The sequence below is a fragment of the Mus caroli genome, unplaced genomic scaffold, assembly GCF_978045245.1.
Source record: "Mus caroli unplaced genomic scaffold, Mus_caroli_1 scaffold_6, whole genome shotgun sequence".
In the NCBI taxonomy this organism is placed as follows: Eukaryota; Metazoa; Chordata; class Mammalia; order Rodentia; family Muridae; genus Mus; species Mus caroli.
In genome coordinates, this window is record NW_028227261.1 from 141116742 (window position 1) to 141129723 (window position 12982).

At 40.5% G+C, this 12982-nt stretch overlaps 1 pseudogene; it reads left to right on the top strand.

Moving 5' to 3' along the window:
• Positions 1-240: 240 nt before the first annotated feature.
• On the top strand, positions 241-3011 carry LOC110292393 (large ribosomal subunit protein eL24 pseudogene; annotated as a pseudogene).
• Positions 3012-12982: the final 9971 nt, after the last annotated feature.

Below are 12982 nucleotides of genomic sequence, written 5' to 3' on the forward strand. Positions count from 1 at the left end.
AGGTTCTTATGTGAAGGAAATCAATTTTTATTTTTAAAACCATTAGTATCAGCCTCTCTGTTAAGCAATGAAACCTATAACCATTATATTAACCAAAAAAAAAAAAAATCATTCAGTGTTTAGAAACCTAAGGCATATCATTTTTAAATGTAATTCCTAAGAATTTTACTCTTTGGACATATCATTTTCTCATGGTTAAGATGGTTTTACCATCTTCTGGTGGCTTCCAGCAGCCCTCGCATGAAAGTCTAGCTGTGCTGTTCATTGGGTACAAGATTTACCCCTGAAATGGGCAGAACTATGCCAGGACTTAAAGAAAGTTTTTTCAGTACTGCAGAGATGTTTTGATTGCATTTCCCTGATGACTAAGGACTTCGAACTTTTCTGTAGGGGCTTCTCAGCCATTCGAGATTCCTCTGTCAAGAATTCTGTTTAGTTCTCTACCTCATTTTTAAAATGGGTTATTTGGGTTGTTAGTGTCTAACTTCTTGAGTTCTTTGTAAATTTTGGATACTAGCCCTTTGTCAGATGTAGGGTTGGTGAAGATCTTTTCCTACCCTGATTTGTCTTATTGACAGTATCTTTTGCCTTACAGAAGCTTTGCAGTTTCATGAGTTTCCATTATATCAATTGGTGATCTTAGAGCCTGAGCCATTGAAGTTTTGTTCAGGGAATTGTCTCCTGTACCAATGCATTCAGAGGTATTTCCTACTTTCTCTTTTATGAGATTTAGTTTATCTGGTTTTATGTTGAGGTCCTTGATCCACTTGGACTTGAGTTTGTGCTTGGTGATAAGTATGGATCTATTTTCATTCTTCTACATGCAGACATCTAGTTAGACCAGCATCACTTATTGAAGGCACTTTCATTTTTCTATTGTATTTCTTCTTTTTGAAAAACCAGGTGACCATAAGTGTGTAGGCTTATTTTGGGGTCTTTGATTTGATCCCATTGATAAAGATGTCTATTTCTGTACCAGTACCATGCAGTTTTTATTACTACTGCTCTGTAGTACAGATTGAGCTTAGGGATGGAGCCACACCTCTGAGGCTCTGTCTTACACCCATTAGAATGGCTAAGATAAGAAACTCAAGAGATAACACATGCTGGTGAGGATGTGGAGCAAGGGGAATACTTCTTCATTGCTAGTGAAAACTTGTACAGTCACTTTGGAAATCAATTTGGCAGTTTCTCAAAAAATGGAGAATACTTCTACCTCAAGACCCAGTTATACCATTCTTAGGCATATATTCAAAAGATGATTCAACATCTCACAAAGACATTTGCTTAATCATATACATAGCAGCTTTATTTGTAATAGTCAGAAACTGGAAACAATCTCGATGTCCTTCAACTGAAGAATGCATAAAGAAAATGTGATACATCTACACAATGGAGTATGATTCAGTTGTTAAAAAACAATGACACCATGAATTTTTCAGGTAAATAAGTAGAACTTGAGAATATCTTTCTGAGCAAGGTAACACAGTCCAAAAGGTGCATGTACTCACTTATATGTGGATATTTGCCATAAAATACATATTATAGTCCACAGACTCAAAGAAGCTAAACAAGTAGGAAGGCACAAGTGAGGAAGCTAGAATCTCATTGTGTAGGGAGAATAAAATAGTCATAAGAGGCAGATAGAGGGAGGGAATTAAAATGGGAGATATGGGAGGTGTATGGGGAGTTCAAGATCAGGTGTGGGGAAGGATAGGAATGATGGCTATTTGGCTATGAAAATGAATGGAAATCTGTAGCTTACAGGGGTGAGGAGGTGAGGGCATCTCCAGAACAAGATAGAGACCTGGGATAAGGGAGGCACCCAGGAATAAATGGGGGTGACCTTAGCTGTAACTCACTACATTGGGGATATGGAACCTGAAGAGGCCACTTCCTGTAGCTAGGCAGGAACCCCAGGGGGTGATAGAGGCACCAACCTACCTACAAAACATTCAACCCAACATTTATTCTGTCTACAGGAAATGCAGGCAGAGGGGCTGGAGCAGAAAATGAGGTAATGGCCAACCAATAACACACCCAACTTGAGACCCATCCCATGGGCAAGCACTGATTCCTAGCACTATTGATGATACTCTGTTATGCTTGCAGACAGGAGCAAGTTGTCTTTTGTGAGCCTCCATCCAGCAGCTGACTCAGACAGATACAGACACCCACAGCCAAAAGTTAGATGGAGCTTGGGGACTCATGGAAGAATAGGAGGAATGATTGAGGACCCCAAAGGGGATAGAAACTCCACAGGAAAACCAAAAGAGTCTAACCTAGACCCTTGGGACCCTCAGAGTCTGAACCATCTACCAAAGAACATACACAGGCTGGACCCAGACCTCTCTGCACATATGTAACAGATGTACAGCTTATTCTTCATGTGGGTCCTAAATAACTGTTGCTTGTGTGGGGGATATGTTCTTCTAGCTGGGCTGGCTTGTTTGGCCTCAATAAGACAATGAGGCCTCGCAGAGACTTGAAGTGCCTGGGGGGAATACCTGGGAGGGGGGCACCTGCACAGAGAAGAAGGGGAGGGGTGCTAAGGGAAGGATTGTGGGAGGGAGTGACCAGGAGGAGGGTAGTGAGTGGGATGTAAAATGAATAATTAAAAACATTAATTTAAAAAAATGTGAGTCTTCATTCCTTGTCAAAAGGAATTCTTGGCAGATAAACTGGGCTACCCTCTTCAGAAGAAAACACCAAAAAAGGTCAATTGGGAAGAAAATCAAAAGAAAAGAACCCACTATGCAGTCAAGTTCCAGTGAGCTGTTACTAGTGTATCTTTTCCAAATATAATGGCCTAGAGGAATCAGAAACCACAAGTTAAGAAAGCTCAGAGAGAGAGGGGGTGCTATCAGGTGTACCAAGGAAGCAAAAAAGGCTACACAGGCATCACAGAAGACGACAATGGCAGTTGCCAAGGCTCCACAAAGACAGCACCTAAACACAAGATTTTTAAGCTTATGAAGGTCACTGCTCCCCAAGTTGGTAGAAAATGCTAACTTGGCACATCAGAATTTAAATAAATACCCATCTCTAACTCTAAAAACAGAGACCTAGTGTCACGACTATTTTGTTGGTAAGATGTTTGATTGAGGTACCTCCACATTTAGCATCATGACATAAAAGCTCATGGGCAGGTAGCACAGAGACTCTAGGATGCGTAGGCAGAGGTTTCCATTTGATAGGGCTTGTTCCCCAGACTTTGTAAGTTTGAGATCATTGGCATGAATGAACTGAGGGCAAGTGAGTAGCTTTAATCATCTTTGGTTTCTCCAGAGAACCAGCACACATTAAGCACTCTGAAATATCTATTCATCTGCCCCAAGCAAAAGCCTCTTTCATGAGTACTCACAGGATGAGACTTATAGGTTTAGGCACATACAATTCACATTGCTGCTGGATCTTTTTTTTTTCTAAGAGAGAAGGGAGTGTGCAGTATCCAGCAGGTGAGATAAATAATTGCTGAGTTCCTTCCACCTCTAAAAAGGAGATCTCATGATTTCTTTTCATTCTAAAATTCATTTCTGCTTTTCTATTTTCTTAGATAAAGTACTCAAAGATTCAGTGCCCTCCATAAAAGCCATCCAGCCTATTGTTTCTCCAGTTTCTCTAATTGTACTATGACTTCCCTGTCCTTTCTTTCCTGGCCTTACATTCTGCTCCAGCTGTTTCCTCTTCTTGGGGGACACATCTGCCTATCAAATTCCCATCCACTCTGCATGAGTGAATGCCCTCAATGTTATGAACACACAGATCCCCTGATGCCCAGGGAAATAAATAGCCCTGATAGCTGCTGGATGTCATTCTAATGAATTTTGAATGATGATCTCTCACTAAGAGACTTCATGAGGCACAACTTCAGGACAAAAGGCAGAACGAGCCATGAAGATGCCTGCTGAGGAGGGAAGGGTCTCCATCTTTCTGGCTGAAGATATCTGGTGAAAAGGATTCAAATTGACTAAGATCAGATATGTCTCTAGAGCATAGCCTTTCTTTATATCTCCTTTCCTATTAGAGTTGATGTGAGTTTGGTCATAAAAACATAATCCACATCCTTTCCTTCCTCTTCAGTGCACCCAGAGACTTCCTGCTTCTCTGCTGGTACCATCTTCTTAGCCTCGAAGACCATCATGTGTCACCTGGATTTCTTTGAGGTACAGCCACAACCACCTTGCTAGTTACTCTTCTCCCACTGAAATCTCTTCACATCACCAATTCTGCGTGAGAATCATACGAGATTTAAATTCCTCCAAAGACTTGTCCTTACACTAATCATGGTTCCTAGTACCAACTTGAATGATCTAACATGTACCAATGTCTATGATGTGGACACAAGCTTCACTGCCTCTGACCACTCTTCCCCAGGTACCACGTCAATTCTCTGAACAAGCTGAGTTGCCTCTTACTCAGGCTTTGTAACTGAAATATCTTCTATCAAATATATCTTGTCCTTTCTGTTGGGTGACTTGTTTCTTCTTAAACAGACATGTCTCGATTCAAAAGCAATCTCCTCACAGAGCTCACACTCTGTTTGCAGACTGATGATTCTCTTTTGCATCCTACAAGAATCTTTTCCCAGAGAAACAGATAGTATTAAACATTAGTTTATTTTATTTGAGCACATTATTACATGTCAATAAATTGTAGTAAAAGATATGAGTTCTACTGGATAAAACTGAACCACTTCAGCCAGTTTTTCCAGTCAAGCTGATGTTGTGATTTATGACGTTTTCCTTTTTACTATGTCTTCTTCTTCTTCTTCTTCTTCTTCTTCTTCTTCTTCTTCTTCTTCTTCTTCTTCTTCTTCTTCTTCTTCTTCTTCTTCTCCTCCTCCTCCTCCTCCTCCTCCTCCTCCTCCTCCTCCTCCTCCTCCTCCTCCTCCTCCTCCTCCTCCTCCTCCTCCTTCTTCTTCTTCTTCTTCTTCTTCTTCTTCTTCTTCTTCTTCTTCTTCTCCTCCTCCTCCTCCTCCTCCTCCTTCTCCTTCTCCTCCATCTTCCTCTTCCTCCTCCTCTTCCTCCTCCTCCTCTTTCCCCTCCTTCCTCCTCCTATTCTCCTTCCTTTTCCTCCTCCTCCTTTCTTCTTTTGAGACAGTCTCTCTTTATAGCCTAGGCTGGCCTTCACAAGCAAGTCCACCCTTTTCACCCTCAACAGTGTGGTTATTACAAGCTTGTATTATCATGCTTGGTTTGGCTCTGATATTTAACATTTATGTGTCCATATTTAGGTTATATTTCCTTGTGACTCACTTTTCTTCTCTGTGAAATACAGACAATAACACTAGCACTTACAGTCCCATGATGGATAAGGTTGCTTTCTAGAAAGAGTAAAACAGAACAGACAATCCAGTGGAAAAATGGGAAACACTGTGTGAAGTTAAAAAGTACACCCACAATTTAAAGAACTACATTTAAAATGTTAACCACAGCTAAAGCAGAAAAATGTGGGTCACAACATAGGTTCACCAAAAGCTTCCTGTCCTAGGTAGTGTCATATTACAGGATGATCATGACAGACAAAACATTTCACTTTCAAGAAAGTTTTAATGTTATCCTTGTATGCTGTGACTTTAGTACATTCTAAGTGGGAAGATTGAACAGAGTTAAGGCAAATACCAGTGAATATTCAAAGTCTGATAGAAGTGAAGAGCCATGAGGCAAGGACAGGGAAGTCCTCCTATAGCTCTCCTTCTAGTCAGGCATGCTCTTGGTTCTTACAAGGAAAATTGAATGACAGAAATAACTTTTAGGGAATCTACAACCTTTGTGAGTACATAACCAGGAAAGACTGCAGAATTGCTCGATCTACCCAGCAGCATGTGAGTAAATATGCTGCACATATGTATTTACACAAATGCGGAATTATAGACTTGCTCCAGAGGGGGAAGGAGGAGAGTGTTGAAACCTGATGGCACATCCAGCATTTCCTCAGGGAGCTTGTCTGTCAGTCTGTTTGTGCTGGCTGATTGAAAATCACATGTGGCTTTCAGATGTAGAAAAGAAAAAGTATTTGCATATAAGAATGGGAAATTTTGAGTACAATTCTTCATGTTGAGTATAATTCTTCATGTTCAGTATAAACTCTGCATTTAGCCAACCATACCATATTTCTGGGAAAACATCTAAATATGGAATTGTGGGAAAAGTTATGAAGTCCATCTTCATAGTGATGGGGTCTCATCTTCCTCCTCCTCCTCCTCTTGTTCCTCCTCTCCCTCCTTTTCCTCCTCTTCATTTTTCTTCTCCTCCCTTTTCTTTTTCTCTTTCCTCCCCCTCCTATTCTTCTTTTTTATTTTCTCTTTTTTTAACATAGTATTTATAAAAAAGGATAAAATTTCTTTTACCCTATGCCTTTATTCTATATCCACACCCCTTTCTCTTCTTTCTTTATTTGATGAACATAAAAGTATGGAATTTATTTTTAACCCTGTTTTTATTTTATCAATGCCAAATTTTCATATAAGGATATTGAATGGCAGCACCATTCTGTAGCAAAGAAGTGCAAAGGGAGTAACAAAAGATGGATGCTGTGCTGTTGGTCTTGGAGAAAAATCATATGCACAAACAGCACAGAAAAAGTAAAGTTTCCCAAGAACCACAGCCCTAGCTATGTCATTCTGAGAATGGAGTGACAAAGTACATTAAGTCCCTAATTTTCTAGAAGACATAAAGCTGGGCCCCACAGGGTCAGTCCATGAACAGAGTAAATGAAAATAGGAGGAGACCTCTCATAGTGTTGAAGGTTGATATAGATCATTACTCAATTTCTCAAATGGTATGCCACAGGAATTTCAGACAAGTATGTTGCTCAGGGTTTCTCAGAAGTGCTTTCAGATATTAGAATTTCTTGCCCATCTAAGAAGGACCAGAGTATTCACATTTTGGCTTTCCTTCTTCTTGAGTTTCATGTGGTTTGTGAATTTTATCTTGGGTATTCCAAGCTTCTGCACTAATATCCACTTATCAGTGTGTGCATACCATCTGTGTTTTTTTTTTTTTTTTTTTTTTGTGATTGGGTTACCTCACTCAGGATGATATTTTCTAGTTCCATCCATGTGCCTATGAATTTCATGAATTCATTGTTTTTAATAGGTGAGTAGTAATTATTCCATTGTGTAAATGTACCACATTTTCTGTATGCATTTCTCGAGGGACATCTAGGTCCTTTCCAGCATCTGGCTATTATAAATAAGGTTGCTATGAACATAGTGGAGCATGTGTCTTTATTATATGTTGGAGCATCATCTCGGTATGCCCAGGAGTGATATTGCTGGGCCCTCAGATAGTACTATGACCAATTTTCTGAGGAATGGCCAAACTTATTTCCAGAGTAGTTGTACAAGCTTGCAATCCCACCAGCAATGGAGGAGTGTTCCTCTTTCTCCACATCCTTGCCAGCATCTGCTTTTACCTCAAAATACCCATGGAAGGAGTTACAGAGACAAAGTGTGGAACAGAGACTGAAGGAAAGGCCATCCAGAGACTGCCCCACCTGGGGATTCATCCCATATACAGTCACCAAACCAAACCAAAGTTTGGCCATTCCTCAGAAAATTTGGTGCCTGACAAATACAAAGGTGGATGCTCACAGCCAACCATTGGACTCAACACAGGTTCCCTAATGGAGGAACTAGGGAAAAGACCCAAGGAACTGAAGGCGTTTGCAGTCCAACAGGGGGAACAACAATATGAACCAACCAGTACCCCTGGAGCTCCCAGGGACTAAACCACCAACCAAAGAGTACACATGGTGGGACTCATGTTTTCAGCTGCATATGTAGCAGAGGATGGCCTTGTCAGTCATCAATGGGAGAAGAGGCCCTTGGTTCTGTGAAGGCTCTATGCCCCAGTTTAGGGGAATGCCAGAGCAGGGAAGTGGGAATGGATAGGTTGATGAGTAGGGGGGAGGGGGAATGGGATAGGGGGCTTTCAGAGGGGAAGCCAGGAAAGGGGATAACATTTGAAATGTACATAAAGAAAATATCTAATAAAAAAAAAAAGAAACTCTCGCCCAGTTCCATACATATGATGGCTATCAAAAATCTCCCTTATGAGGGCACAGGGGACACACATAAATCTCCCTGAGAAGGAAATAGAAAAGATGTCAAGGGAGGACTAGAGGAGGGTAGATATAGAAACAGGGGGGAATGAGTTGAGGGATGGTGGATGGAGAATGTATTGGAAGAGACAACTGGAATTGAGGGGCAATCTTGGAGACAAGCTAGAAACTTAGTGCAATGGAAACTCCCAGGAATCTCTAAGGGTGACCCTAGGACTCCTAGTAGTGGGAGATAGAGAGCCTGAAGAAGCCATCTCCTGTAACCTGTAAGACTTCCACTGGAGTGACTGAGACACCAAACCAGCCAAAAAACCTTTGACCTACAATTTGTATTGCTTACTTTGGTGTAAAGGTGGCACAGAAATTATAAACGTGGCTAACCAATGACCGGACCAACCTGAGACTCATTCTACAAAATAAAGCCAACTCCTGACATGGCCTGGAGGTACAGGAATCAGAAGCTGGATAGTTCAGAGACCTATGAAAGAACCAAACACAACCAGCATTTTTTTTAAAAGACAATGAAATGATTCCTAATGATATTCTAGATACACATAGACAGGAGCCTAGCATAATCAGAATTGGAGAGACTTCATCCAGCAACTGATGAAAATAAATGCAGAACCCCACAGCCAAGCATTAGGTGGAGCTCAGAGAATCCTGCAGAAGATGGGGGTGGGGGAAGGATTGTAGGAGACAGAGGGGCTAAGAACAACACAAGGAAACCCACAGAATCAAAGGGACTCATAGAGACTCTCAGAGACTGAGTTCTACTAAGTCAGGGAGCCTGCATGGGACTGACCTAGGCCCTCTGCATGTATGTTATGGTGTGCAACTTAGTCTTCTTGTGGGACTCCTAACAGTGGGATAAGGGGCTGTCTCTGACCCTCTTGCCTGCCTTTGGGACCCTTTTCTCTCCTATTGTAACGCCCTGGCCAGCCTTAATGCAAAGGGAAGTGTTGAGTATTATTGTAACTTGATATGCCATGGTCATATTAACTTGATATCCTGGGCAGGCCTATCCTTTTCTGAAGGGAAGCAGAGGTAGAATAGATGGTGGAGAGAAAGGAGGTGAGGGAGGAGGAACTGGGAGGAGAGGACTGTGTAATATATGAAAGAATAACAATATAAAGCAATCTCTCTTGTGTTCTCATCTACTTGGTTTCTTTTCTACCAGTCATTGTGTATTTTACCTGTTCCTCCTTCTCACTGCTGTCACCCTGCTGGTGATCAAACAGGAATTTGTCACCTGACATTCTGGACAAACCAATCCACACAGCTACCAAGTACCAAGTCCCATGCCTGCTTCATGTTGGAAAGGGTGTTGTACTGTGAAGTGTGGTTTTAATATTTTATAAGAGCTTGTTTTATAAAGCATTCTTAGGGAATATTTTCCATGAATAACATTCTCCTGATTAATATATAGTATGGTCTAATGACCAAATTAGTTGCCCTGAAAAAAAGATAGCATCAGATTAGAAATTGAAAAATCCATTCTAACAATAAGCAGTCACAAGTCCGTCTGCACAGTCAAAGAATAGTTAAGAACTCATCCCAGGGTAAAAGAGTTGGTCTTGCACTCCTGTCCATAAAATGCTAACCAGAGCTTTTCTGGGACAACAGGTTGGTGGGAGGACTGATCAGCTAGCAGGAGTACTTCAATCTGGTTCTGCTTTGACACAGTTCATATAGGAGTAAGTATTTTCTGATAACATTTCTTGCTTATGACTTGCATATGACTGATGTCTGAAATAGTCACAATTATGACTAAGATAAAGACACTATGATATTGAATGTTTCTTTTATTCATGAGCAATAAATATAGTTGCTATTGATAATAATTTTTGCCTTTCCTTTAGGCATCGTTATCTAGTCACTGAAGAGTTCAAACTCTAGTTGATTATTGTTAGATGAAAGACTGGGTAAACCACCAAGTTGAGGTTCTAATGGAGGAGGTAGCCAGGATCTTCCCAACCTCTGTGTCCTTCAGTTTCTCAAGCTACTGTACTCAAGGCTGTTAACGTTCCAAAGGCCTGAGATTGCACAAGGCTTGCAAGCTGGCACAGGACATGTGACTCTCCAGCAAGAGCCAAACTTTTGCTGCTACATATGTCATTGTTTCTTCTGTCATGTAAGCACATGGAGTGGGTTTAAACAATAGATGTGGAACTCTACGCTGAGGATGAAAGGTTTTGCTCCAGAGAGATAAAGTATCTTTATTGTTCTGGAGGTCAAATAATTCTGGCCTGTGCTCTGGATGGAGATACTGGCTTGCCCCTCAATGCTGCTCGCTCTGTAGGTGTTTTTGAAAACGTGGTTGGAGCAAAATGGCAGTGTTCCTGTTCATTCAATGTACAGAAGTATGAGAAATTCATAGAGAAATGTTTCCTAGCAACAACAGTATAAGTAAGGTATACAGAGTCAGGCCAAGCCACCAACTCCACCATTATCATGTCACAACTTCCAAGGTTACATGTATTTCTATTTGCGTCTTTAAAGTAGAAAGAATAATAACTATCATATATAGTTACTGTGAGAATTAAATCAAATGATATGCCAGTGGTAAAACGTGTGTGTAAATATAATAATTTACAACTTAATATATGTATAAACGTTGTAATATAGCACTGCAAAGTATTTTTTGTGTTGCTTATTAATTGCAATTATATTTATCTTTGGAATGTTCTTTAATATATTTATACTGAATGTAATAGAGAGTCCTAAGTAAAAAGTTACCTTGGTCCCAGCACCACTACAGACCATCTGGGAAGCTTTGGCAAGTCATAGAGCATAACTGGTCAAGAACTACTAAGACAAGGAATCATGAGCGCCAGCGCCAATCCTGAGCAGTGGGTACTTGCTGTATAGGAAGCTATGCTGAAAAAAAAAAATAGGAGTCTGTATATTGACTCCTTAGGAAAGTATATACATGATGAAATAGTCAGATTTCTCAGCAACAGATCTGAGAGGACCTGGGGATTGAGAGGGGCACTAAAGGGGGTGACATATGCTAGCAGGCATGCAATTACTTTGCATGAAGCAGTTAGTGGTTCATTTAAGACATTTAAATCTGTTAATTAATGTGTTGACTAACATCACTTCTGGAATCAAGTCAAGGACGTAAAATGAGAACACAAGGTGATGAGTGGAAGAAAGGGGTGGTAACGGAGCCAGTTTACAGTTTCACTCTGGGATGAAGGGAAGCCTACTTTTAGTTAGGCCATGACCTATAAACCAGGTTAAGTACTTCTGGAAATCTCAGCTGTTGTCAGGTTGTGTGGAGCCTAGCCAGGCTTTTTTCAAATGACCCAGTATGCTGCTGTTGCTGCCTCTGGCTTCTCCTGGGCTCCAAATTGCTGCCTGAAGCAGCTGCTCAAACACTTTAATGGCCACAATTAAATCGTCCCAGAGGCTGACCTTTAGACATGGCGGTGGTGAATCAGGCCAACTGGCCTGGGGTCTGCCATCTTTGGCAAAGCCTTGCAAGTTGTGTGTGACTTAGTCTTTCATTTGGCTTCCCTGAGCATAGACTGAGGTCTCAGACTCCCAACAACACTGGTAGAAATGGGCAAGGCAGGGATGTACAAAAAATTAAAATGCCCTGCTAAGAAATCTTTGGAATAGTACATTTAAAAAACCATAAGAACTTTCTACCGTCCAGAAATTCTTTCAGCAGATAGAGCCATATTTCTACTAGAAAAAAGGAACAGAATTCATGACCAGAACTTACTGTTTTAATCATTAGTTATGATCAATGAGGCACAGGGAATCCTTCAAATATGAGATGAAGCTGTGGTCTATGACTAGCCCATGGTCCATAGGAAAAAGGGCTATCTATTTACATTCACTAAAGTTCCCCTATGCTCAGCCTGCTGACTGGTGGTTAGCAGAATCTCAGTGAATGGATGTCAGGTAGCGTGTTCTCAAAAACCCTCAAAAACTGGCAATCTTGGGACTCAAAAGACAACATAAAGCCCAGATTTCCCTTAGCTGACTACGAGATCCTGTCAGACTTTGTACAACCCCAACATGTGCATTAGATCTGCTCTGTCCTCCACATTATTAGCAGCTCCCTTAAATTTCTCATCTATTCCTTTTTAAATAGTTTCTAATAAGATTTATTTGTAGCTGCCAATTTAATAAATATATGAATGAGACATTCATCATTTTTGAGGAATTCTGTGAAAGGAAGAACTGTGTGATATAAAGTCATAAGGGTAATTTATCAGCATTTGGGGACAAGCATTTTGGTTAGCAAGGTTCAAGAAAGTATATTTGACTTGAGAGATTTGTAACAAAAAGGACTTTCATCACAGTAGTGCAGAAAGCATCAGGTAGGCAAAGGCCTTTAGCAAGGAAATAACAGAATTTTTTTTAAAAAACAAAACAAAGAAAACAAAACCCCAAGAAACAAAAAAACCAAAAAAACCCAGAAGGTATTGGCCTGGACGGATAGCTCACTGGTTAAGAGTGCTTGTTTATATATGTGTTTTCAAGTTGTATTTATATATTCAGAATACATATGTATTTACATATATGTATGTAAAAACAAATAGTGAGAAAAGAGGCCAAGAATTTGAAAAATAGTAAGGAGAGGCACATGGGAAGGTTGGAAGGGAGGAAACAAAAGGTAGGAATAATGTTATTATACTATAACTTAAATAAAGCATTTGATGTTCCTACAGAGGACCCAGGTTCAAGTTTCAGCATCTACATGGCAGCTCACAAGTATTTATAACTCCAATTCCAGGGGATCTAATGCATTTCTGCTTCCTTTTCACTGGGCACACATGCATATACATGTAGGTGAATACTCACACATGGAATAAAAACAAATAAATCTTATTAGAAACTATTTTAAAAAGGAATAGATGGGGAAAATTAAGAGAGCTGCTAATAACATAGTCAGCTAAGG